The sequence below is a fragment of the Rhipicephalus microplus genome, chromosome 6 (assembly GCF_043290135.1).
Source record: "Rhipicephalus microplus isolate Deutch F79 chromosome 6, USDA_Rmic, whole genome shotgun sequence".
Taxonomy (NCBI): domain Eukaryota; kingdom Metazoa; phylum Arthropoda; class Arachnida; order Ixodida; family Ixodidae; genus Rhipicephalus; species Rhipicephalus microplus.
The window spans coordinates 48,494,791-48,520,848 of NC_134705.1; the positions used below are offsets into that span (position 1 = coordinate 48,494,791).

The 26,058-nt window shown below is 43.9% G+C and overlaps 2 long non-coding RNA genes across 2 annotated transcripts; one reads left to right on the forward strand and one right to left on the reverse strand.

Annotated features, from left to right (window-relative positions):
- Positions 1-1,353: 1,353 nt before the first annotated feature.
- On the reverse strand, positions 1,354-24,930 carry LOC142765259 (uncharacterized). Its single transcript, XR_012884123.1, has 3 exons — positions 24,815-24,930; positions 4,860-4,982; positions 1,354-2,264 (listed from the first exon to the last, which is right to left on the reverse strand). It is a non-coding gene; the product is annotated as an uncharacterized LOC142765259 (long non-coding RNA).
- LOC142764765 (uncharacterized) lies at positions 8,628-21,001 on the forward strand. Its single transcript, XR_012883862.1, has 3 exons — positions 8,628-8,852; positions 17,473-17,612; positions 20,126-21,001. It is a non-coding gene; the product is annotated as an uncharacterized LOC142764765 (long non-coding RNA).
- Positions 24,931-26,058: the final 1,128 nt, after the last annotated feature.

The following is a 26,058-nucleotide window of genomic DNA, read 5'->3' on the forward strand; positions in this document are numbered from 1 at the left end:
GTCTGCAGCGGAACGTAGCTCCTGTATTCTAAGTACATTCCCCGAGATATATTAGGACCTGAAACTGCTTGAACGTCCAACAAAAGCAAAACCATCCGAAAAAACTCTCAATCACCCTCTACATCCAAAAGTCTACAAGAAGGTGTGTGGTCAGTACAGTGTTCAAACTTTCCTAATTTTAAATGAGGTTATGCTGAAGATGCTAGTTCCGCAGATGGAAGATCGTCTATTTCTTTTCTTTTACTAATTCCGAGCATTAGGTAGAAGTACATCTTTTCTTTCTAATTCAAGAAAATGCACTGTACAAAAGCAGTGCAACGAATCTGCTGAAAACTGAGGGACCAGATATTAGTAGAATGATCACGGTGAAGTCAAAGTGTATTTCTTGACGTTTAAAATCTTCAACATCAACCAACGACTACTCTAGTGTAGAAAAAAATTGACATTTGGGCAAATTGAATTCACTTACGCATCTTTAAAAAAAGATAAGTGCAGAAAATGAGTATTCAAAAATTTTAACACACGAAACAGCGCGTTTTTACAACTAATATTGTTAGAAGGAATGAAAAACCAATTAGGTCACGACCAAATGCCATGTGCTCGTACATCACGGACTGGTGGACGAATGGATAAACTTCATTGGGTACTGCAGAACGTGGTTAAGCACGTTGCGGGCCACTTCCACGACGGAAAAGAAATACTGAGTCTCTGTGCTGCGTCGCGGGCCCCTTAGCGTGCTCATAACTGTCTTTCGTGTCCGGAGCTGGTAATAGCACCCTTCCATTTGCACGGCGTGATGACTTCCCCACGGCGTAACGCAGGGCACCGCCAGAGCCAATATAAATGTATGTGCTCCTACGGACTTTAGAAATGGCTGCAAAGATAGTGATCCCCTACCCGCTTCTTTGCTGTGATAAAACACTTGAGAACGCGATTATTTGGCTTTCAATGGTGTACGAGCATCAGCCCTTGGCCATGATCTATATAATTTGTAGTCTTTCCAATAAAGTCAGTGGTGTGAAGGCGCTGCGTGGGGTGTTTACTTGTTATAAGGCTCTCATTTTTGACGCTGCCCTCTTCAAATATTCGTACTACTCAAGTACCCACCCTTAAGTGGCAAAAATCGAACGGCAAGCGTGTTGTTGCATCATGCTAACATTTTGCATGATAGAAGTAATAATACTCCTGCCGATATGTTTTGCCATGTAACAATGATCTCTGTCTGCATACTGATGCTTTAGTCGTGGTGGATGGGTCTTCAAGTCGTGATTTTTCCCGCTAAATCCACTCTTGAGAAAGTAACCTGTCTCACCAGATGGGAGTGACAGCCACAGTGGTTATTTATTTATTTATTTTTATTTATTTATTTATACTGTCAACCCTCACTTGAGGGTCATTACAGGGAGGGAAGCATAGGATATGGAAAGTAAATACAGACATTGATATTTTCAGCAACTTTGAACAATAACACAGTAGCATATTCATTGCTCGGCAAAGTAAACATCAAGAGCACATTCAAATTTTTTAACGTCAGAATTTTCAACAATATGTCGCGGCAATTTGTTCCACGCTTCTATAACATCAGGGAAAAAAGATTTGCGAAAGACGTCCGTGCGAGCACCGAAGGGGCGAACTGCCGCGTCATGATTGATCCGGCTGCTGAGCTTATGCGTGGGGTGTACGTAAATTGTTCTATCTATTTTTATTTGACCATGCAATATCTGAAAAAATACTTTTAGGCACTTTTTTATTGGATTTTGTAGTGCGTTTCGCGCAAGTTTGTTGGGCAACTTCCGAAAAAATGAAGCGTGCTCACAGATGGGCTGAAACCTTTCGTTGCTTGATTTTCTGCTTTGCCTGTTGAACCTTACTTACGATGCAGGCCTCAAAGTTAAAAGCTATTCCGTCACGTCTGTGGGCATCCTTCTTCAGTGACATTTAAACCTTTCAGAATAGTTAGCAATGAACATGCTACGCCCCTGCTTCATGTACACTTGAATGTTGTCTGCAATACACCATGTGGTCATCAACAACAAATTTGGGAACGAATGATTTCTGAAAATGAAGCCATGGGATCTTCAACGGACGCCATATTTGTAGCACACAAGTTCTGACGAGCCATTTCTACAATATAACGTCCCCCCTCCCCTCCAATGTCAATATCGTCGACGATAAACAAGAGGTCGTTCAGGCTGCACTTAGGCTTGCACTTAAAATGAGACTTCATTTCAATTCCATTCTTCATCGAGGTGCTTTTACTCACACTGAAAAGAATGTGTCGAAAAACAGAAAATACGTTAGACACATGCTCTGGGAATGTTGAAACCCTCATCCTGGCTCTATCTCAAACAAGTGTGAGAGGCCCTTCAAAAGCTCAATGTTTGCCAACCAGAATTGAGTCGTCCCACGGGACCATGAAGCGGCTGCTAGCGGTCCCTACGTGGGAGACGCCCGCTACGTGCAAAGCACGTCTTGCATAACAAAAACAAAGCTCATTAATATCATTTATCTACAGCAAATATATTGCGCTCTTAGCAATAGGTATCATATATTCACATTGTAATGGAAGAATTTCACATACTTACAGTAATTATGCTCGTACTGTTGTTTTCAGAGATTTGTTCACACAGAATATTGGAAATAAGGCATGAATTTTTCAGACAGTGTTCATCACGCAATAGAAAGTAAGCTACTCACGATATGTAAACAAAATGTTCATGCATATATTGGTCAGACGACAAAAGCACAAAAACTGCGCAGAATTCTAATGCTGACACGAGCAGTGCACATTCCGATTACTGGTACAGTACCGCCATCGGCAACACGTATTGCCTGCGTCGTAGATGGCGTCATAATCTTTTGTAAGCGGCAGCATAAAGAAGCGCTCATAATAGACAGGTGCGCACCTGTGTCAATGAGGGCGGTCACAGGAACATGGTCGACTTGTACTTCAAGCAGGCTATGGTGCGTGGAAAGCGTCAGTAGAGGATTTTCGGCCGTCATTGGTATTGCAGCTTCACTTATGTAAGCTGCAATATCTATTTTTCTTGCTGCGGTCGTCCAGAGAAGCTCGGCGAAGAAAAGCGCCAAGGTTGCGGACAGCGGGATTGGCGACATAGCGGCGACGGGGAGCGAGAGCTGCGGCGACCGGACGAAAAGGCGTCAGGGCAGCGGCGACCGGGCAAAGGGGCGTCAGTAGAAGGCTCGTAAGATGACGACGAATAGAAACTGAAGGGTGCGGCGACTGAACGTCGAGGGGTCGTCGGATGCATCAGCGCCGAGGTAGAGAAAGTCTGACGTGGTAGGTTTGACCAACGGCGGCGGCAATAGCGAGAAACGTGCCCAGGCTGGTTGCAGGAAAAACAAATAAGCCGGTCGTCGGGTGTTCGCCATTCCGAAGGGTTAAGAAGGGCATTGTTGGAGTTGAACGGCGAGCGTGTCCTCGGGAGTAGGACGGGACTTCAGGGCGAGTGAAGGGACATGCTGATGGAAGGCCGAGGTTCGCAAACTCCTGCCTCACCACAGCTTGTATTAACGCCACTGACGGCTCTTGTTGGTCAGAAGCGAGCGTTGCGAAAACTGGTGGCTGAACAGGAGCCGGACAGGCGGCTTCGATTTCCCGACGAACAATGCGTGTGACGTTGTCTTACGTGGGGGAGTGGCGGGCGGCTTCACACGATGAGGTTGCCGCCGTGTTGCGCAGCCGGGTGAATCGTTGAGTAATACGGCTGCTCTTGGCTTCTTCAAACCGCCGGTACTCTTTAATGCAGGAGTCGACGGTGGCAACGTTGTTGTAAACTAGAATATTAAAGTAAATGCGTCGTCTGCTATGCCTTTCAGCACATGGGCCACTTTCTCAAACTCACTCATGTGCTCGTCAATCTGGCGGCATAGGGCGATGACGTCGTGAATTTACGCGACGTACGACTCCGTCGACGTCTGTGCACGAACCGCCAGTTGATTCCGCGCTGCGATCTGCCGCCCAACAGTGTCACCAAAAAGGTCGCGGCTCTTCTCTTTAAAGGCGTCCCAGCTCGTAATCTCCGCTTCGTGCGTCTCGAACCACACTCGCGGTGGGCCACCGAGGTAAAAAAGCACATTGGCAAGCATAAGAGTCGGGTCCCACCTATAGCTTGCACTGACCCGTTCGTACCGGTTGATCCATTTGTCGACGTCAACGCCATCTTGACCGGAAAATACACCGGGATGACGAGCAGGAGGTAGAACGACGTATGTAGAAGTCACGGTAGGGGCAGGTGGCGAAGACGATGGTTGTTCAACCTGTGACATGGTTGGACCTATGATGATGCGGCCGTTGCGGAGCTTCGTGATGAAGACGGGGAAGTACCCAGCACCTCCACCACAAAGATGTTACGTAAAAATGACACGAGATGTGTCTATTTAAAGTCTATATTCAAAATGATGCGTATGGCGTCGACTAACATGGAAGCAGCACGCCCAAGCGACAGACCACTTCCTCGTTGCGTCTTCTGACCGCTGATACGTCAGCTACGTAGCAATATCATTTATTTACAGCAAATGTATTGCACGCTTAGCAATAGGTATCATATATTCGCATTCTAATAAAAGAATAAAGCATACTTGCCGTAATTACACTTGTATTGTTGTTTTCAGAGATGTGTTCACGTATAGTATTGAAATAAGGCATGACCTTTTCAGAAAGTGTGTACCACGCAATTGTAAGTAAGCTACACACGACATGTAAAAAGAGTGTTTGTGCACATACTGGTCAGACAACAAAGAGACAAAAAACTACACAGAATTCTTTATTTACTCATGATATTCATGGACTGTGCGGAAGCAATGAAAGCCTTTGACCAAACAGAATCAATGCTTACCTTAAAACATTGAATGGATAGTTTTTTCTTATTTCAGCGACCCACATGGCGTTTAAATTTTGAAGGTTTTCTTTCAGATTATCTTCCTTTTATAGATACATCCTCTAAAATATCGCGAGTCGCCTGTAACACAAGAAAGAAACGCTGTAAACGTTCGAGCAGCCTGATTTATATACTTGTTATCTTTTGCTGAATCTATTTTTTTTTCAGATCGTCAACTTCTGTGAGAGGTTTCCAGCTGCTGCTCCGCTCAATACCACTTTGAAGGCTGCACCGAGGCACACATGTCGACCGACTCTTCCAAATATAGCGCCCAGTACTGAGCCGAGCAGGAAGAGCGCTTAAGTGCTCCGAGATTGCTCGGTCTCCCAAGCACGCACCAATTCACTTTGCAGCATTCGCTGAACTTGTCACGACAACGCTTGTTCGAACGACTTTGAATAAAAAAAAGAAGTGTGAGATATCAAGCCATCTTGAAATTGAAGAGTCATTATTAGAGTTCATATCAGCGTAAAACGTGTGGTAATATATGTCTATCTCTAGCACCCTTGAAGTGCACCTGATTTAAATCTGATGTGCTATGTATATGTTTACTTTGCCTATCAGGGACTGCAGCCGATAAAAGATTGCTGTATAAAGACTATTCATTTTCGGCGTTTTGATCTTGTTGAATGCATCATGCTATGTCACAGGCTCAAGAATTGCACCCTATATATTTGCAATCTGCATTAGAACTTTTCACTTTTGGTTTGGTTTATTATTAAAGATTTAAGACCCTCAAAACTTTGCATGCACTGGATTCCTCGTACTTGTGATGAGATTTGTGGTACATTTGAGAGCTGCCATTTGCGAATATGTACACTGTAAAAACTGTCTGTTAGAGGCACGGCAAAGACTGACGTAAAGCTCACGGGTGCCTCTCAGTTCGTGGGAAGAAGGAGAAAATTGCCGTAGATGCCAACGGACGCACTGTTGTTATTGTAGGTACAGAGACAATGTCCTTCTTTAGTGAGAATTTTGGAAAAGTCTAGACGTTGGCTGCTCTGATTAGTGATTTTCTTGCCGAAATGCCACTACCAGCCCACTTTTTTTCAGGGGCACAATGTGTTGAGAGAGAGCATGGGTGCGTGTAACTAACACTCGTTTTTTCATATTTCCTCTTTATTCTTCTCACTGAGGTATGAATACTCTTAACGTGTTTCCGATATCGGCATCGCCGTCCCGCACCATATAAGTCGGTAACAGCCCCACAGAAATTGTGTGTTCTAGCCGCGGTTAAATGAACGCGAGCGAGCTCTACGAACGCAGCTGAAGCAAACGGGAAGCAAGCTGACCAATCTCAGTCACAGGAAGGGCGCATGCGATAACATCACCAGCGTGCGAGGCATGTCGTCGATTTATACTCAGGCAGAGAGGAAACGCCCTGTCTGTCTTGAGAAATGCTGGGGCCATGGGGAACATGAGGGAAGCTGCCACATAACCAAATGGGAAGACAGCCGCCAATTGGAAACTTCAAAAGTTATTTTCTTTCATGAAACAAAAATTGTAATGACAAAACTTGGAATATCAAAATAACTGCTTACTTGCTTTCCAGTTGGATATAAATATTTTCTTTAATTAGACCACTACGTGATCAACACTGGCTTCATTGTTGACAAAGTTGATGATTTTGGAAAATTTGTTATTTTTTTTTCTCCTAAAGTTTTCTGACTTGAGGGGTGCAAAGATAATTTTTCAAAAAATGCCTTTTATAAAGTAATTATTAATTTCTCAGACATTTATTAAAAGAGCAGTAGTGCAATATAAAAACTGCAAACATATTTCCTTTTTACTAAATTCTTCTAGGTGTGTGTGGCCAAAGACTGCACTAATAATGATTACCTTAAAACACCTTGCACAGTAGCCATCACCTATTATATAAACTAAATTTTGTATTGAAAGTGGAAGTGGCACTTTAAAAAAGGAAATTATTTTCACGAACAATAGACATACGGAATTTGGATTATTTCGGAAAGCACTCACGTGACCACAATTTCTTTTTTCCTAAAATATTCTACTGATTCACAGCTTTCAATGCAGTAAATCAGCAGAATATTTCTTCGAAATGATTTTAGGTGGCCGCCAAAATAGCTGGTATGTTTGACGTAGAATGACCCCACAGCGAACGGCACTGGCAGCAAGTAATGCTCCCGGCTTGGAGCTAAAGCATCAGCGCTTTTGTGTAAGGAAAGAGTAGGATGTAAGGAGAGATGGAAAAAGGAAAGAGAAGGGTCTGAACACCTGCACCTTGCGTGCGCCTCGGAAAACGTGACGGCAAGGGTCACGTGCTGCCGCCGCGCGATGACAATCTAGCAATAGTACGACCAAATTACTCAAAATTATGGGAACGTTGTTTAGCGGAACATACGCGCCTTCCTAACGGAACTTCCGTGTTTTCAACATGTTTTCATCATTTTTATTCATTTTCTCTTTAAATGGCAGAGAGTGAAGTTTCTAGAGACCACTACCACACGGAGTGCTTCATAATAATAGTTAATGTTTGGACGCAAACATTTCTCGTTTTCTTCTTTCTTTTTTTCGAGGATTACACGCCACGCGCATTCTCCCCCCCCCCCTTTTTTTTGCACGAACACACAGCAGCCACACTTGTTTGATATAACTAATAATGCGGCACAGCGGCATTGTTTTAAGCGTGTTGTTTTGCCAAAGAGAGCATGTAAATTATTGGGGGTTTAATCTCATTATCATCACTGATATGTCGTTGGAACCAGTGTCGATGTAATGGTGGGTTCCGCACGTTGTTCTGAGCTTGCGGAATTTTTTGAATTGTTCCGATCCCTCTGATGTGAAAAATCATACGCCCTATCATGAAGCATTTCAGGGTTGTCAGATTCCGCGTACAACAAGCGAAAAACCAAGTGCGTTGAAACTAACAGAGCTGGTGCACAATCTTTCTTTTTTTTATTCTCGGTAAGGAAGTATTTTTTTGTTTTATACTCGCTTCACAATAAAAAAAAGTGGTCGGAATTGCAAGCAAAAAAAGTAGCGTATACGTGCTTTGCACAACTGAATGCGCGAGTTCATCTCGTCAGTCAAACAGCGCGTACGTATGTTTCATGGTGTACTTATAATGTTTTTTGCATGCGAAAAGTAACTACGACATGCTCACCATCTCTACGAACTGTAATATTCTCAAGTACACAGGTTATTGTACTGCAGTGAAGGTGTAGCGAATACAGCGAGCTTATACCGCAACCACAAAGCATGGTTTCAAAATTAGCTAGTTTAAGATTAGCGCACCATGAGCCCTTGCGGTGCGGTCGCTGCCACTGCGCATGCGTCGTAACGCGAGTCGGCGTCTGCGTTCGCGGACCGCACACAGAAAATCCGAAATTGCGAGCGGTGATGGCGGCCCGCATGTGGCCCGCAAGCGCTGGTTTCGAGGCTAGCGGTGTCGCTGTGATCGTGCAGTGCGGTTCGCAGCTGGGCAAACGCTATTCTAAATCTCTCATGGCGCCCGCTTTGCCCGCAACGCCCGCAGCGCTTGCAATGGGTATTCTAAATCTTCCTATTGTTTCTACAATAAACTCCTCAGAGCGTGAACCCCTTCGCTACACCAGAACATAGCGGCGTGCGCTCATGCAGGCGGCCGTGCGTCGGCCGGCGGGCCGGCTCGCGATAACAACTCTCCGACGTGGTCACGTGATGTGTGTATGCAGCGCAAGCCAGGTCGGGCATGCGCGGCGCTCGCCAGCCAATATGGACGCTTGTTACGGCGGAACGTTGCGGTGGAGGACTCGTCAGAAACGAGCATGTTAAACTGCGATTTGTGACACCAAGACGCGTAATCGTTGTCCTATTCTGATCGGCTAACCTGTGGTTGCGTGAAGTCGGACAATATGCCTCCAGAAGTATGCGCAAGGTGTCGTTAACTTCACTGCTTCGAGTCACCATTGTGTCGGAGCTTGCCCGCCAAGCTGACCAGCGAACAAGGTTTGTGGATTTCGCTATCAGAGAAGTCCTATATTACGGCTCTCGTGAATTTTCCCCACCTTCTGCCTGTTTGACTGCCGACATAATGCTCATGCCTTGAATGTTTACGCTGCTTCGAACTCGCACGGAGGCTTACTTGAAAGCAGCTTTTTTTTTTTTTTTGCGCGTGCGCGGTTACGGCGTACTTGCGAATTTTGTGCAACGATGTCACGTGCACCAGACCGTGAAGTTGATTACCAGAGGTTTAGTGCTGTGGGCTTGATAACTGCTGTCACGCGTCTTGTTCCAGTACGCATTGCGTTATAGTTGACGAAAATTCCTCTACATCCCGGGTGAGTGCCCGACAAAACTGCGCATCCCATCCTTTTCGTTGCAGTCGCGTTATCAGGCGACACGACTGAAGTCAGTTGGCGTGTTCTGTCTAGATAAACGAACCACTTTGATTAGCAGGGGTGTGACAGCTGGGCTGCATCTGATTGCGATAATCCACCTATGGATATTAGTGCGGCATATTCTGCCGGCACGGTTAATTTTATCGTTTGCAGGTCTTGTGCCGGCAGTAGTTGCTTAAGATACGTCGAGCATATTGTCCTTTTGGCTCTCGCTATTTTCGCAGAGACAGTTAGTGGTTTTCTTGTCTCAGTTGGGCGCCAGTGCCCTATGCTGTGGCGCATCGCGGCTCTCGGTATTTGGCTATCAGAAAAAAATTGTATTAAAGAAAGAACAAAACGGAAAGACTATACGGAAGAAATCGCCTGATTGGAGCAACCCCGAAGGATGCACAGCGCGTTAGCACGGGCGCTTCCCAAGCTCATAGGGTGAAAAGGGACGAAGAAGCTGCCTTCACTGTAACGGTTTGGCAAGAGTGCCGGCACATCGATCAACTCCGAGAGGTATAGTCCCCGTTGCCAGGGATATATCTACTTCCGTCAATGTCTTCACCCTGCGCCCGCAAGTTTTTTTAAAGAAAAGCAGCCCACTCGGTTTCTGAAAGAAGGAGCTCAAGTTCATTTAGCGGCTGCCGCCTTTAACTGCAGCTCAATGAAAGACTGTGAAGGTCTCTGAGATACGACGTCGTCATTGCTCTGATTGTTTGCAGTGATATCGCTAGCACTACTTGGTATAATGTAGTAGTACTGTTGCTGGTAAATATATTGTAATACTATATTTTAAAACATTTTGCGGTTATCTTGATACCCAGCATCAGAGAAAACGTGACACGCGGAAGAATAACAATAGAAATCGAACATGAAACTGAAATATGCTTGCATTTTTTTATTCAAACGATTCGGTACTTAGCTTTAGTCGCATGCCACTATTAAAGGACCTTATTTGGTGCTGTCACTTGGAGTTGATGCCAGCGGTGCTTGTTGAAATGGGTATACTTAAATTTGGCCAGGCCAATTTGCTATCTGTGCAATTTCAGGAAATTTCGGAAGCACCGGCTGGACAGCGAAGCGAGTGCAATACGTTGTCGTTTCACAGTGGCTTAATAGTGTGCAAGTGTTAGTGAAGTTCAGCACTTTGCGTACTTTTGATAGATGGCACAGAATATATACTGTAAAATCCGAAGTGATTGTTGCTGCCTTCTTTGAATGATTTCAAATATGCGGCCGCTTGTCTCCTTTAACCATTTTCTCTCTTTTATACTGTTTATGTGCCAAACTAAAACAGTTAACGCATGTGTGTTTAGCTTATGAAGGACAATGCTGCGCTACCCCTCCCCTTTGTCAAAAGGACGAAATGCTGCTGCCATACTTGCTTTGTTTTTGTTTGAATGCCTAAGTTTTTTGCTGCGTGCTGCAAGTTGCAAACAGAAGTCCCCTGACGAACTGTGCAGTACTGGCCACACGGTGAGCCAAGCATTCCATAAGAGGTGCTTATTCAGCATCTGCGGCTAACTCAATGGTAATGGACAAAGTTCCCCTTAATGAAGAAGAGTGTTGCTTTGAGCTAGTCATGTCGAAGTGAAAATATTGCAAAACAAGTGAGGGTATACAAAGTAACATCAAGATGTATGCTGCCTACCAACCTAACAATATTAACGCTAAAGTGTTATTTATGTGCAACCTTTATTTGAGAGAGAAGTGTAATGGTTTCCATGAATGAGCATAGTTGGAAATTGCTGCACAACCAGTCACTGTGTTTTTGCGCTCATTAATATGTGGCCTCCCACTGTGATCGAATTGCTTCAAATAAACAGCAGTAGAAAGGCTATTGCTAGCTATAATAAGAAATTATTGTTATCATTGTTTTTAGTTTTAATAAATTAGGCTGTAAAAAAGTACTCCGCCATTTTGTGAACTTGGCGAGTGCGTTTCGTCTGGAAACGTGACTTGGTTTCGCAAAGTGTTGCCTTTCCGTAGAATGGGTACTGGCAAGCGGAATTTCGCAAAAACGGTAAAACTTTATTGTGAAAGCACACTTTCACCTATGATGCCAAACAACACGCTTGAGTAATGTGCCTGAGTGTTCTTTATAAATTCGATAGAATACCTAAAATGGACTCTTCTACCTTGCGCAATTATTGGATACTGTGTGCACATTCTATGCATCTAGATATAAAAATAGAGAATGCAGTTGGTAGCACTGAATACTGTGTTCAGACGCTTGTATACGAAGAAGTGGTCACAGAGAACAGCCTCTGCTTCGAGCTCTGTGAGTTTTCTAATTCTTTTGCCGAGATTTTTCAATAATCCACACACAGCGGAGGGACGTTCTCCCTAAGAATGGGGGACCGAAACCCCATCCAGCAACCGAGATCGGGCCGACCACATCAAAGTGCGTCTGACGCAAGTTCTCACCCCGGCCCAAGTGTGGTCAACATTGACAACTCTGATGACTCCTCCGTTGAAGATATGGCTTCGGACAGCGACTACGTGGTCGTACCAAGCCAACGCCCAAAGAGAAAAATCAGCCGCACATCGCCGAATGGCCGGCAAGGACAGACAAAGGTGAGTAGCAGGCGGTCGTACACCATTTCGTATGTCCCGACATCGAAAACAGGCATCTTGAACTCTCTGAATAGGCAGAGCCTGTCGGAGTACTTTGAGCTCATCACCCCAGGGAATGTCGTAGAAATACGCATAAGTACTCGAAAGAACATCCTGTCTGTGGAAGTGACTGCGAAGGCCTTATTAGACATGCTGAAAGAAATTGTTCAATTAGGAAACATTGCGGTTCGCACATTCTCCGCGTATGACGAAGAAGCGACAACATACGATGTGGATGAGGAGATAAAAGACGCGAGTCTTGAGAGACTGCTGTCATTGTCGGCTCCCGTGCTTGGTTTCTACCGCTTTCGACGGACGCAATATGTTAAAGTATTGTTTCAGTCGAAGACGTTACCCACACAAGTAAAAGTTTGGTACGTGAGGCACTCGGTACGTCCTTACTTACCAAAACCTCTGCAATGTCATGAATGCATGAAATTTGGGCACGTCAGTGTAGTTTGCAAGAGTGCAGCAACCTGCAAGCATTGCGGTGGCCTTCATAATGGTAATAACTGAAATGCTGCAGCCAAATGCCCAAACTGCTCAGGCGCCCACGACGCAACATCAAAGGAATGTCCCAAAACGAGGAATGAAATGGGTATCCTGAAGATGAATCGAGACCACTTCACTCACAGAGAAGCTACAAGGGCTGTATGGCGCCGTAAACATCGTTCGCGACACCGACGCAAACGAAGCAGCAGTGCTCAAAGCTTATCCAATTAGACACACAAAACTCTGCCCTCACCACCTCCTAGTTTACTTTTGTCGGCAAGAAAGGAGGATACAGATGCTCAAGTACCGATACAGTCCACGCAAGTACAAGGTAACCAGTCCTTGGCTCTCACCACGTCGGAGACTCAGTGGCCTTCACTACTATCAAGAGCCGCCGTAGTACCATCATCACATAGTGCTCCTACCCCCAAAGAAGAAAACAAGAAAATGGACAACGCAGATGTCAAGGCTATGCTTAAAAATTTTATGGGTTCGATGTGTAAGATCCTCAGCAGCTTAAACAATCCCACTGTTAAGGCGGCTGTGCAGCTACTTGAGGTTTTGGAGCCTCTTCTACTGGTTCTTCAATAAGTGAATAGACATTGATGTTCGAAGAAAGCATGCGCCAGTCGCTTGTTATGCAATTGATTGCTCGTGGTCTACGTGGCCGTCTGTCAGACTGCAGACAATGGGTTTTAAATGTCAATTTCCTGTTATCGTGATATGTGAACGGAATATGGTTTCAACTTTTCGTATATCTGGATATATCAAGATTTGGTCCCGCAGTGATCAACGTACGAGCAAAGTTCTCGTTTGTATACGCCGTAATTTGACGTTCTTGGACATGCAGTCACGTCACATACCAGCAATGATTGGGTGAGGCTGACCATAACACATAAAAAGCGGACATTTTCAGTAATTGGAGGATGCGTACACCCGGGCGCACAGATAGACTGCTTCCCCCCGGGGAAAATTCTTCAAGCATCACAAAGGCCACACATTGTGATTGGCGATTTTATTGCACTTCATTCTTTCTGGGGTAGCACAACAATGATTTATAGTGGAAGGGATTTGGCCAATTTTATATGCAACTATGGACAAAGCGTGCTCAACGACTGATCGCCTACATTTATTCGTGGCACGGCCAACAGCAGCTGCCTTGACCTCTGTTTTGTTTCCAGAAGTTTGTCTTCCGCATGTTGGTGCATAGATTTGGACACTCGTGGCAATGACCACCTTCCAACCTATGTTCAGTTCAGGTGAATTCGCCGTACACACACACGCTACATCCGTCAAACCGACTGGACACTGTTCAAGGCATCTGTCAAGTCCGGCTGTGAGCACACGACTGAGATACAACCGAGCTAGAGAACATCATTGCTTCTTCACTGCGTGACACAACCAAACAGGTTAATCTACCGATGCAGAGATCAGCAGTTGACTACCAATACGAGGCCCTTCGTGCAATCCGACGCCGTGCAGAACGCCGATACAGACGAACGAAGTCGCCTTCAGACCTTTCCACCTGTTGTCGAGCTCAACGACATGTTTTTCGGCATCTTCACAAGAAAGACAGGCAGCGCTGGAGAAAATTCTGTGGATCTCCGGACCCTAGGCAACCTCTATCTAAGATCTGGCGCGTAGTAAGAGGTTTGCAGACAACTCCCTAACAACGTCAACCATTTCAAGCTGTTGCTCTACATCAAGGGCGGACAGAAGTTGAGATATCCAGCGACTACTGTAGCCTCCCCGTGGAAACCACTGATGGTCTTGCCACTAATGAGCCTCTTATTACCATTGCGCCTCCATCGTCTGACGAGCGCCTTGATGTGAGTGTTACAATGGATGAGCGTGGCGCTGCGATTTCTGCCTCCTGACGCTCATCGGCACCAGGACCTGAGAGAATCACGTATGCTGCCCTCAACCATCTTGGTACACAAGCACGACATATCCTGTTATCTCAATATAACGCCTAATGGGAGTCAGGAGAAGTCCCAGGTAATTGGAAATGCAGTAGCATTATAGCATTGCTTAAGCCGGAGAAGTGTCCTTATGCACTTTTCTCATACAGATCAATCGCCTTAGCCAGCTGCATCGGGAAAGTAATGAAAAGAACGGTACTCTCAATGTTAGAGTGGCTTCTAGAGAGCAACAACTCCTTTCCTGCAATTATGAACGGCTTCAGAAGAGGCTGATCTGCCATTGACAGAGTGGTCGGCTTGATCACCAGCGTTGAAGAGGAAAGAAGCCGACGCAGACTAGCGGCGGCTGTCTTCCTAGACATTAAGGGTGCCTACAATAATGGACTGCATTATGCGATTCATGACGCACTGGCAGATTTCGACATCGGTATGCTGGAATTTTTAGCTACCTTAGGGACCGAACCATTATCATGACGACAAATAATGGAGACACTGATCGATATAAGGTTCATCGTGGTGTTCTCCAAGGAGGGGTTCTCAGCCCAATTCTATTCAATGTCACAATGATCGGCCTAGCAGCAGAACTTCCTAGCACGGTGAGGATCAGTGCATACGCTGACGACATATGCATATGGGAATCCGGAACTACTCGTCCGCAATTGCGAGCTCGACTACAGCGTGCAGTGACAATCACATACAAATATTTACGACGTCAGGGGTTCTATCTTTCAATCGACAACTGCGCAGTGCTAGCATTCACGCGCAAGCATATGTCGCAATACCTATATTTATTATTGGGACAGCGATACCTACTGTAACGCACCACAAGTTTCTTGGGGTTGTCGTACACAGAAATCTATCGTGGACGAGCATGTCGCCGTACTTAAATCTAAATTGAAGATCTTTGCTCTCTCCACGTGACAGGAGCAAGATGGGGCCCTCAGAATCATCGCTACTTCAATTGTACAATGCCGAATTTGTGGGATACGTTCGATACAGCATGCCAGTGCTCTGTAATATGAGCCCTAGTTGTGTGAAGACGCTAGAAAGTGTTCAATGTCAATGCAATCACGAAGATGCTTGGGTCTCCCGCGCTGTACTTCAACAAATGGGACTATCGCAGAGGCTCGGGTCCATCCCATCAGTGTATACTTGCTCTGCGAGCCACTTAGAGTTCACTTTCGATTGCTGAGCCGACACAGACAGCACCCACTATCAGTACTGCCAGCTACTCACCCAGCGTGCATTTTCTCAAGAGTAATATCATGGCATGAGAATATTATACCACTGTAGGGAACTATACGAGGTTTTTCCCACCAAATGTCCTTGCAGTGCCTCGATGGGTCTTTCCTAAACCATCTGTTTCTTTTACGATACCTGGAATTACGAAGCCTGTCACTCATTTCTTCTGTCAGCCTCAGACAACTGACCCTTTATCATGTTTTTACTACGTACAGTGATTCTCTGCACGTGTAAACCGACGGGTACACCATTCGAAACACCTCCGCCGCAGCCTTTGTCATCCCAGACATGCATATCGCTCGAAGATTCAAAGTGGACCAGAAAACCACATCAACTGCCGCAGAGCTTGTCGCTATCTAGTAGGCAATAAGATTTATTCCTGGAGAGCGACCTCGTGCCTGGACAATTTTCTTTGATGCCAAACCCACTTTGCAAACCATTAATTGCATTATGCAGCAAGGTTCGTATTAGAGCTTGGCAATAGAAATCACAGAAATTATTCAGGTTGCTTCAACAAATGGCCATCTTATCACTTTTCAGTGGATTTCCGCGCATTGCAGCGTGATGGGAAACGAAGGGGCAGACGCTGAAGCTAAAAATGCCTTAAGCAGTGCCCCTGAAGTACGCATTGCGCTTTCACGAGCTGACACGAACGGTCTGCTTCGCTGCGTGATGCACAGCTACACACTTCAGCACTGGACCAAACCGGAGCAGCGACACCAGCGACTTTACAAATGGGACCCGGAAATGAGGTTCCGCGTGCCCTTTAAGGTGAAACGGCAACTCACAAGTATGATTCATCGCATTCGTCTTGGTGTGGCGTACACCAGACGTTACGCACATATCGTCAGTCGCAGTGACATCAGTCCTTATTGTCATCACTGTGATGTGCCAGAAACACTTGAGCACATATTTTGTGCCTGCCCAGCATATGCACGGGAACGGCAAACACAGATTTTTTTCTACTGAACGATAGCGCAGTAGGTCATTAGCTGATGAGACCGTGTTGGGCCCTTGGCCAGACACCAACATTGCAATTGTGGTCATAAGAGCGGTTATAACCTTTTTGTAAGCAACTCAACTATATGCGCGTCTATAAAATGTGTCTCAGCCAGAAAGAATACTACATACTCACTTTTTTATTTCACCATCGTCATCCGTTAACCTTTCTTTTCTCCCCTAGTGTAGAGTAGCAGGCTAGAGCATGCTATCACTCAGGTCGACTTCTCTGCCTTTCGTTAAATAAACCTGTCTCTCTCCCGCTTGTGTACAGGGGGAAACCTTGCTGGAGCCAAAATTTGTTGTGGGTGTACGTTGAAGCGACTGGTAGCTAGCAATACTGCATTGTTACAACTAATTACACAATGGAGCACTTTTCAGGTGCTCACGTAGTTCGAGCAGATGTTGATCACATTCACTGTGGCACGACATAGCCACAAAGTTCACGCATTTGTATCCTGCACACCAGGAACCCTTACATGAAGCAACATGATGCTGTGATGGGGGCAGCTAAGTGAGAAGTGGCTTTTCTCTGTCTGTCAGTATCATTACACAGGCTTACTCAATGCACTCGAGTAGATTCAGCAGGCACTTGCAGCTAATTGCATTTTAGAGAAACTCAATTACTTTGCGACACCTTAACGTCACAGCTTGCTTACTCATTTCTTGGTGGTGGGACATTACAAGAAATATAATTTCTTATATCACGCAAAATTGTTGTAATATTTTTACAATGTATAATCAATTTAGGCTTCTATCTGCTTCATCCCCAACTAAAGCTTAACTTCTGCTGGATTGCCTCATGGGTGAAAACAAGAAGCTAGGCCAAGAAAAGCATTAAGGTGCTCCGTTATAACAGAAGAGAGTATTGCTGTGGTTCAGTCTATAGCTGAATTTTTTAAAGGCACCAATGTGGATTTTATGTGAGCGTTTACAGAGCATAATTGTGTTGTGCTACTTTTGTTATCGCAGTAATCACCACCTAAAACAGTGCTACAAGGACGTGAGCCACAAGTTCTTTTCAAAGAACGGATCAGATGCCTTAGAACCACGGGCCGGCTGCCTCTGGCCAACACAGACAGTGCAGCCACCATAGTAAAGTTCTTGCAAAGGTATGAGAAATTCCTATGTTGCATAGAGTGAACATGGTAATTGTCAGTTTTATAGAATATAGGGATATGTATGCAAAAGGGATTCCTTGCACAGTGTGTTTTACATTTTCTCAAAGTGCCATTAGGCAGCTTTGGCTCTGTCTTTGTTTTTCATCACCTTCCAGACCATCTTGCTATTTCATACAGAGTGCTGCAGCAATCGCATTGTGTGAGTATCACAGAAACTTCATTTCGAAAAACAATTAAGGTGACCTCTTCATGCCTGAGTAGTGTATAGTCTTCGCTAGCGAAGTGATGCGATTTTGCGCTGACTGTCGGTTGGTTCTCTCTTCAATATGAAATAGTGTTTTGGCCTTAAATTTACGCTATATAGATGGTCTCATTGTGAGGTGTGCTGCATATTTGTTTATCGCACCTATGCCTTGGACAGTACTTCCTCACCATGCCGATGTAGCACAGCAGCACAACAACAAGGCCTTGTTTAGCTGACGGCTGCATGTTGATTGCACAATCACCGATGTCATGCTTTGTTGCAATGTGACTGTAGTCATAATGGTAACGTATGCGTACCCCTCTTCACGATGACAACGATGGAGAAGCTGAGTGAGAATCTGAAAACAGCTACAATGTGTGTTTTATTGGCGGTGACTTCATGATTTCATCTTGTGAACACAAACTTTGTGGCAACGTACTCACACTTTACAATTTTGCAGTTTTCAGAAATTTCAGACGGTGGGGTCGTTTAGTAGCTTTTTACATTTCAACTATGAATGGTCAATATATTCACTGCATGGCTTTGTTGATTTATAGTTTACAATGCTAATCTGTGAAATAGCCTGCAGCTTCTGTCAATATTTATGTGTTCATTATATGAAACATTCTGTATTTCAATATGTACCATCAACAGCAAAAGTGTGCGGGACACAAACTATCCGATGAAGCTAAATTCTCACTTTGTATAAGAATGTAATTTAGAAAGAAATATTACATATCACTTCGCAACCCGACCTATGCAGTCACCAATCTAATTACAAGCGTTAAGTACCGACGTAACGATAATTCGCATTTGTTGTGGATTCAACATCTACCAAGCTTTTCCAGTTGTTAGCACTTTCATTTATTTTTCATGGCCCTAGAGCCACCTTTTTTCTCTGCTTTTGCAGCTACATAGGTGGCAGTTCATGGCTTTGCTGCTTTGTTTACCTAATGCCAATTCAACCAGCGCATCTAAAACGGTGTTTTGAGTGTACTCTCATCATTAGGTGTTTAACATTTTATGAGTCATGGAGCTTTTTTCGGTCTTTTGGCTTTTACTTTTTGGCAACTTGATTGCTGTTTTCAGAGCAATCAGTATATATCAATATTGACTCTACTAAGCTTTGGTTTAGAAAGAAAAGCTGAACAGTTGCCGAGGTGCATGACCTGCGCCACATCGTTCTAGGTTACCAGAAATGGTTTCTAGGCCGGATAATATGTGGCTCCTTGCTAGTGGCGTGTCTTGCTTTTACTTAGAGCTCTCTTCAAAGTCCTAAAATTTATCTTACGTTGCTTACAGCGATGCTACCTTGTGAACAACCCCCGCACCGAGAGGATTTGATCTTTAGGACAGTAGGTGCACTTTTGAAGGAGGCAAAAATGCTAGAGGCCTTAGTGCTTTTGACTTGACATTCACAATCAGAACTTCATTATTATTGTTACATTAAGTGAACAAAGTGGTAATTCCAGATTATATAGATATTTCAAATAGGAGAAGTGAGCTACTTGGTAGGTTGGTATTCATGTCAAAAAGGCAGGGCATGCAAACATGGACTCGACGGAGTAGTCAAGGCACCGCAATTACCAACTGGAAAAGCTGACACTTAGCTAGAAACGAAACAAGGCAAGTGGAGATATAGATCAAGACGACATGCCTGTTGGTCTATGTGAGAGATAACTGCTCAGCATTTGATTTCTTCGTTGAGTTATTCGACGGTTGGCTCACACATGCACTACCACATGTCGCTGTGCCAAGCATATATTATTAGATGCATTTCTTCATTTTTGTGCTAGTACGAAACTGCATAATTCGAATTTTGGCATGCATTTACGTCGTGATATAAAGATAGGTTTACTGATAGGCCTCTGGTTAACTGTCTTATATGTTCCGTTCGTCTGCCTTCGCATCGTTACTTGGCATTTGAAGTGTCCTGACTCACCGGCGGCCATGTTTGCATGTCCGGTCTTTTCAACATGTGTGCATTTAATGCGTAAGGAAAATCGGTTATTGAGTGAGTATTAGGAAGTTAAATTTACGTCTAGTGTAAATTGTTATTTCTGTTTTTTTCTTGCTTAACATGACTGGGTATTATTTTGGACCCCGCTAATGCGGTATGAGATATACATATATAAAGCAGCAGCTGTTAGCATGCTTTCGAGACTGCTAACTCATGAGGCCAAGAAAGTCAAGTTGTGTTACATAGAACAAGCTAGAAAAAGTGAATTGTTTCTAATGTTTTTTTTTGTTTTCTCGGCAGATATTCTACAAAAACTGGCCCAAAGGCGGGCAGAAGGCAGTACAGATGGACACACAGAAGTCGCCTGGCTGCCTCAAAAACAGTGACTGAGCATTAACCTGTAAATACTTGCGAGTTCATGGTCTTGTCATGTTAGTCTTTGAAGTGGTTTTTTGACCATTTGCAATATTTTCCAAAACTGGTGTTTAATGCCTCAATGCGGGAAAAAGTTGTTCCAGCGCTATTTTTCAGAAAAATTCCCTAATACAGCAGAGGCCTTTGAAACCATGTGCTCAGAAATTGAGCTATGCGAGAAAAATGACTGACACATGATTGTTGCTCGATGCTTTTACCACAGTCTTTGTTCCTTTCTCAGCGAAATTTTATGGCTATGGTATTGAAATAATTTTTGTTTTAATTTATGCTAATGTTGGTCGAGGACAAACATGGCAAAATGGCACTCGCCCATGACCCACAGGTCGCGGGATTGAGTCCCAGCTGCAGCGGCTGTATTTCCGATGGAGGAAGAAATGTTGTAGCTTGACGAAATTTTTGGAGCCCTCCACTACGGCGTCTCTCATAATCATATGGTGGTTTCGGGGCGTTAAACCACACATATCAATCAAATCAAACATGGCAAAATGCAGTGTTTTTTGTATAACTTTACAAGAGTGGTTCTTTCTTGTAGATTAACATTACATTGTTTTGAGGGCACTTACCAAGAGTTAAAAATACTTCCTACTCTAAAAATTGAAGACGCCTTCACACAATTTTACCCTGGATTCTTTGGCTGATTAGACAGTCATTAAAGCATAAACGTAAAAAGTGAGCATTAAATTGAGAAGAAAGGCTTACTGTCCATATCTTAACATTCTATCAAACACTATATGGCAGTTGTCTTATTATGGCAGAAGTTAAGATGATGATAAGGGGGGGGGGGGGGCTTGAATGAGGGTCAAATCACTAAAGTTTGTTTTCGGAGCCCATCAAGATTCTCAAGGTCAAGTTGTTTTGAATGTTTGAACAAAAATTGATAGTGTAAGTCGTGGCAGTAACCTTGATATGGTTTGCTGCTCTGGTAAGTGGTTGTCCTCTTGTCGAATCGCAAATTTTTAGCATCATGGACAGAGTCTTATAAAACTGTTGAGCAGCCACACCCCTGCTAAATGCCTTGTCCTCTGCAGCTTATGTTTTGCACCCAGTATTATTAGAATAAAAGCATTTGTTAAAGATGAGAATTTCTTATGAATGTGTTGAAATGTATACTTGATTAAAAAAAATTCATTGGACGAATGTTAGAGATTGATGTTCGACAACAGAACTTTTCTTTACCGAGGCAGCGGACTGCATCAATGTTGCTGCCACAACTTACGCAAGTTGTTTTATTCAAACATTGTCTCGAACAACACACTTTATTTAGCGATATGACACTCATTCAAGCCCCCATCATCATGTTAGCACCTGTCGTAATGAGATGTACTCTCGATGTCAAATGAAACCCGAACAGCGGAGCGCATGTTTCAAGTATTAGAAACAGTATAGCGTTGGCCGTCCAGTCATCACCATTGATAGGCGTGCACATCCAGTTTGGCAGGACTTCGCGATCCTCCAAAAGTGTGCGTTATCTCCGTTTCGGCTCTAGTTTTTGTATGGTGGTAATGGGGGCCATCGTGGGTGTGCCAAGCACTTTTGTTCGTATATCACTCTTGTTGTTACTTCAGCGTCGCAGTGCAATCAATGTCTTGGCACGATAAAAGAAAAAGAGAAGTATAATCGGTTTATGGTTGATTTTCAAACGATTGTCGTATCTCGTTCGCTACACTGCTTCACCTGCACCCTTCTTTCAAAGACCGACACGAAAACGCTTCACTTTAGGTGGAAATACCGAGCGTTTCTTCGCAGAGAGCGTAAATCGTTTTGCTCTACCAGCATGAAGTGAAACAGCGTGAAATTACCAGCATTACGAACAGACTTTTGTAAACTATAAATAGAATGAGACAGGCATTTCATGATGATGGACTCCGTGATGACAAACCATGCTACAATACTCGCCTTCAGCTGCAGTAGTTTAACCTTTTTTATATATTGTTCCTTTCAAATACTATACCAGCTCCACAAGCAGAAATATTGCACTATAGGAGGATCGCCCAATGCTGCCACATTGGATGTGCGGGCCTGTCTGTGCCAATGACTGGTCGACGGCACGCACAATGCCATTGATAAGACTTGTGCCACGCGCTCCGCTGTTCGCGTTTCATTTGATGCCGATAGTACAGCTGTCATGTAGTGTTTATTGGATTAAAAAACAGTATATACAAGCCTCACTTCTTAATTTAATGCTCACTGTTTGTCTTGATGCATTATTCATTGTCTTCGTCAGGCTGATACATCCACCATGATGTTATGAATAAGGCGGCGTGTACCCATCCAGCCCTCTGTTATGCGCCGTGACAAATGACTGGATGGGTTGAGGCTACGAAAACGACAACGGAGTCCTGATCCTCTTATCTCACAGCTCTTGTTTCTCGCTCCAAAGGTGCTGTTACTTTATGTTTCCTGCCACACGTAGGCCTTTGCAGTGGTCTACAATATGCTTTGTCTTGTGTAAGTTTTCATATTATAATGAAAAAATTTTTTGTTCACCCCACATAACTCTCCATGGTGTTCGTAGTTACAGACATTGTAACTGCCACACCATGGCACTAATTAAACGGAATTCGTTATGCTAGTCTATGAATCCTTTTGCAGTTCGAATATAGTGTGTGTAACATTGAGTTCAGGTCTTCTATGGCAATGGGTCTTCGTAGCATCCCGCTGCTTGTTCTGCATGTGATCTGTTTTTGTCCAGAATTACTGTCTGCTTTTGTAATTCATTAATTAGTGGTGTGAACAAAATTGATGTATGTAGTAGACACCACAGTGGTTCGAACTCTGAACATTACTGCTGCTGCAATAGTTTTTTTTACTTCCTTTTCGGACATAGAGATAGGAGCCAAGAGGAGCTGTTCATGAGCCATGCGCACAGTTTCATGAGCAGGCTTTCAGCACTTATAACAATTATGTTTCTGAACACATCTGCCGAAGTTGTGTTCAAAGAGCGTGTAGTAGTGCATTTCATTGGTATTTTCGCATGCTGCAGCAGGTATGACTCACACATCTGCAAGATAACGCAGCACAGCGCATACACACGAACTACCCCCACATACAATCTGGATTTGTGACTTAACTGTGAATTGTTTCCTCTGACCTTGCACAACAATTAATACCGAAATGACATGAAAGCTTTGCAATTTTTGCAGGTAACGTTCTTACTATATGCTGGCAATAAGTGTGCAATGTTCAACCAGTCCACTGGTGATTTATCCACTGGTTTCTTGTAAACATTTATAGATAGAAACCAGGGTTGGTGGAAGCTGATACATGGTAACGAATGTACACCGACTCCAGAAGTTTTCTGTTTTCTCACCTTTGTACACGTGGAGGCAGAGTCAAATTGTTCAGGCTGCAGCTATGTCTTGTCATTCAGCAGCATTCAACAAGCTCTGTGTCAGAACATGTTGTATGGAAAACTTAAGCAACATCCTCTTTACATTGTCTATATTTCGGTGGCCATTTTTAATTTGTTTTGCCCATGGAAGTTGCGTCGCAATTTTTGCTTCATACTTTACCAATGACCTCACTCAAATCTTCAGTGCTTTTTGGTATACCTTGGGATATACGTTCACGGTCCGCACACTTGCGCATGATTGGAGGTAGGTCTTCTACGAAGTACACTGGGGAGTTTCAACGCCACTTTTATTATTGGCTAAAAGGGCAGAAAGAGTTCAGAGGTTTAAAGACTGCAAAAAGGGGATGCTACTATTGCCCGCAGTGCAGCTTGTTCCAAGACTAAATTTAACTGCTGGACAACAAGATATAGCTTCTATTTAAACAGTGCTTGAAAGTGGCTTGGAAACAGTGGGGGGTGGGGGGGTCTTGGAATATTGCTTTATTTGTTGTCAACCATTAACTTCCAAGAACAACACGTTCACGAGGATGTATGTTGCTAAAGAACTGGTCAACCTTCATTGACTTGTTGCTAACATATGCTGCAACTGCCATCTGCTTAGGTGGGAACACTTCTATGCAACTTTATTATTTGCAAGCACAGGTAAACTTTTTACACTCATTAATTCACACGTAGTATAAAACATTTTTGCATGTATAAATTTTCTCAACAAAAAGGAATTTGCAAAATGGGGCTAGGGACGATGTAATGTAAACTTAGCACGGGTAAATTTTTGGCCTTGTTGGTGTAGCATTTTCATAAAGTTCAGCGTAGCACTTCAAATTACAAGGATGGGACAGGCTGTATGTTCGGCCTGTCTCATCTTTGTCATTTCAGTGCCGCGATTAGCTCTATAAATATGTCATGTGCTCTTTGACCTCTGTTTGTTGCACACTGCATTTTTGTGTTCTTTGTGTAGATTTCAGTTCAACTTGACTCCTGTTCAATTTGATGTTGTGTACATAACAAACATGTACTTTAAGGAGCTAGCCATGAATGACTGCATTCATTCCACAAAATCATGCTACCTGTAAAAAACATATACTAAATTGTAATTATTCTATGAACCCTGTGTTTTCTTGCAGAAGAAGGTGTGCCAAGAAACTAAATTAACAGCGTGTCCAGCCGGCAAAACTCTCCATCAAACAACGCAAATAACTCACATTCACAGGCACGAAGAACATAAATGAAATCCTCCATTACTATATTTTGCAGGCAGGCTGCATGGCACAGCTGTGGTGCGGCGTGCTGTTGGGCGGAACAATACAGCAAACTGTTGTGCAGAACAATACAGCAGACTGTTCTGCAAAACAATACAGCAGACTATTGTGTGGAAGAACACAAACATTTTTTTATTAGTTGCAATGACGTATAGAATACGTAGGAATGCTTTGTTCGAAGGAAATTGTCGTATTCAGATCACGGAACAATATATGTTGCCTTAATAGAGTAACCGGTTCTGTGGTAACTGTGCTGAAGCATGACTTCCGCGAAGAGGCTACGTCTTAAGGAGATAGTTGTATTCTTGCTCACGGTGTTGCTCGGCACCGCAATACCATCAGCATTCTTCGTGAAGGAAGGTCCTCATTTTTTACACTGTATACAACGAACCTCGATTTCGTAGTGTTCAACCCGTGGTGAATTAGCCCACAGCATGCAGGTCCAAGCAATTTCGTATATTATACTGTATTCGATTGTTTTAATGGCATGTAACATGCACAATGTGTACGACGTCGCAAATGACTTCTGACCGAACTTTTCTCCGTGTGTTATTAATAAAATTGATAATCATGACTGAAATAAAATTATTTTGTGAAACTGAAAGCAAAAGTGGGAATGTCGAAACTGGAAGTAGTTATAGTTGGCCAGGGATGACGCTTGTAGAGGAAGGCATTGCAGCTCCTCTGTGATACCTGCGGAGGGGCGAGGAAGTTGGTGTTTATTTAGCGCACACGCTTCGGATCTTCGGTGTTCGGCAACGCACAATTTTCCCTCCGGTATTACAGTGCTTGTCAAGGTCAAGTGCTAGTGAACGGTTGCGCAGCGCAAGAAGTCAGCTATTTTCAGTGCGCTTTAATATACTCTAGTTCACTATAATTTCGATCAAGAAACTCGCTAGGAGACGCTGCCTGCATTGGATTTATCTCTCGCAGGAAAGGAAACGTTCTCGTTCTCCGGGAGCTGGCAGTTTAGCGTTCATCACAGAAATAGCGTTCCCATGCACGGCCAACGGGCACTGTTCGCTCAGTGCTCGCGCTGGGGCGGTGACTTTCTTTCTTGCGCCAAAGAAATACACCGTCAAAACAGGAGACGATTCACGCCGATAGGCCGAGAACGCAATGTGCTTCACTCCTAAAATTAAAGGTAGGTGTGGGAAGAGAAAGCAAGGCCCGAAGTCCTCTGGCCA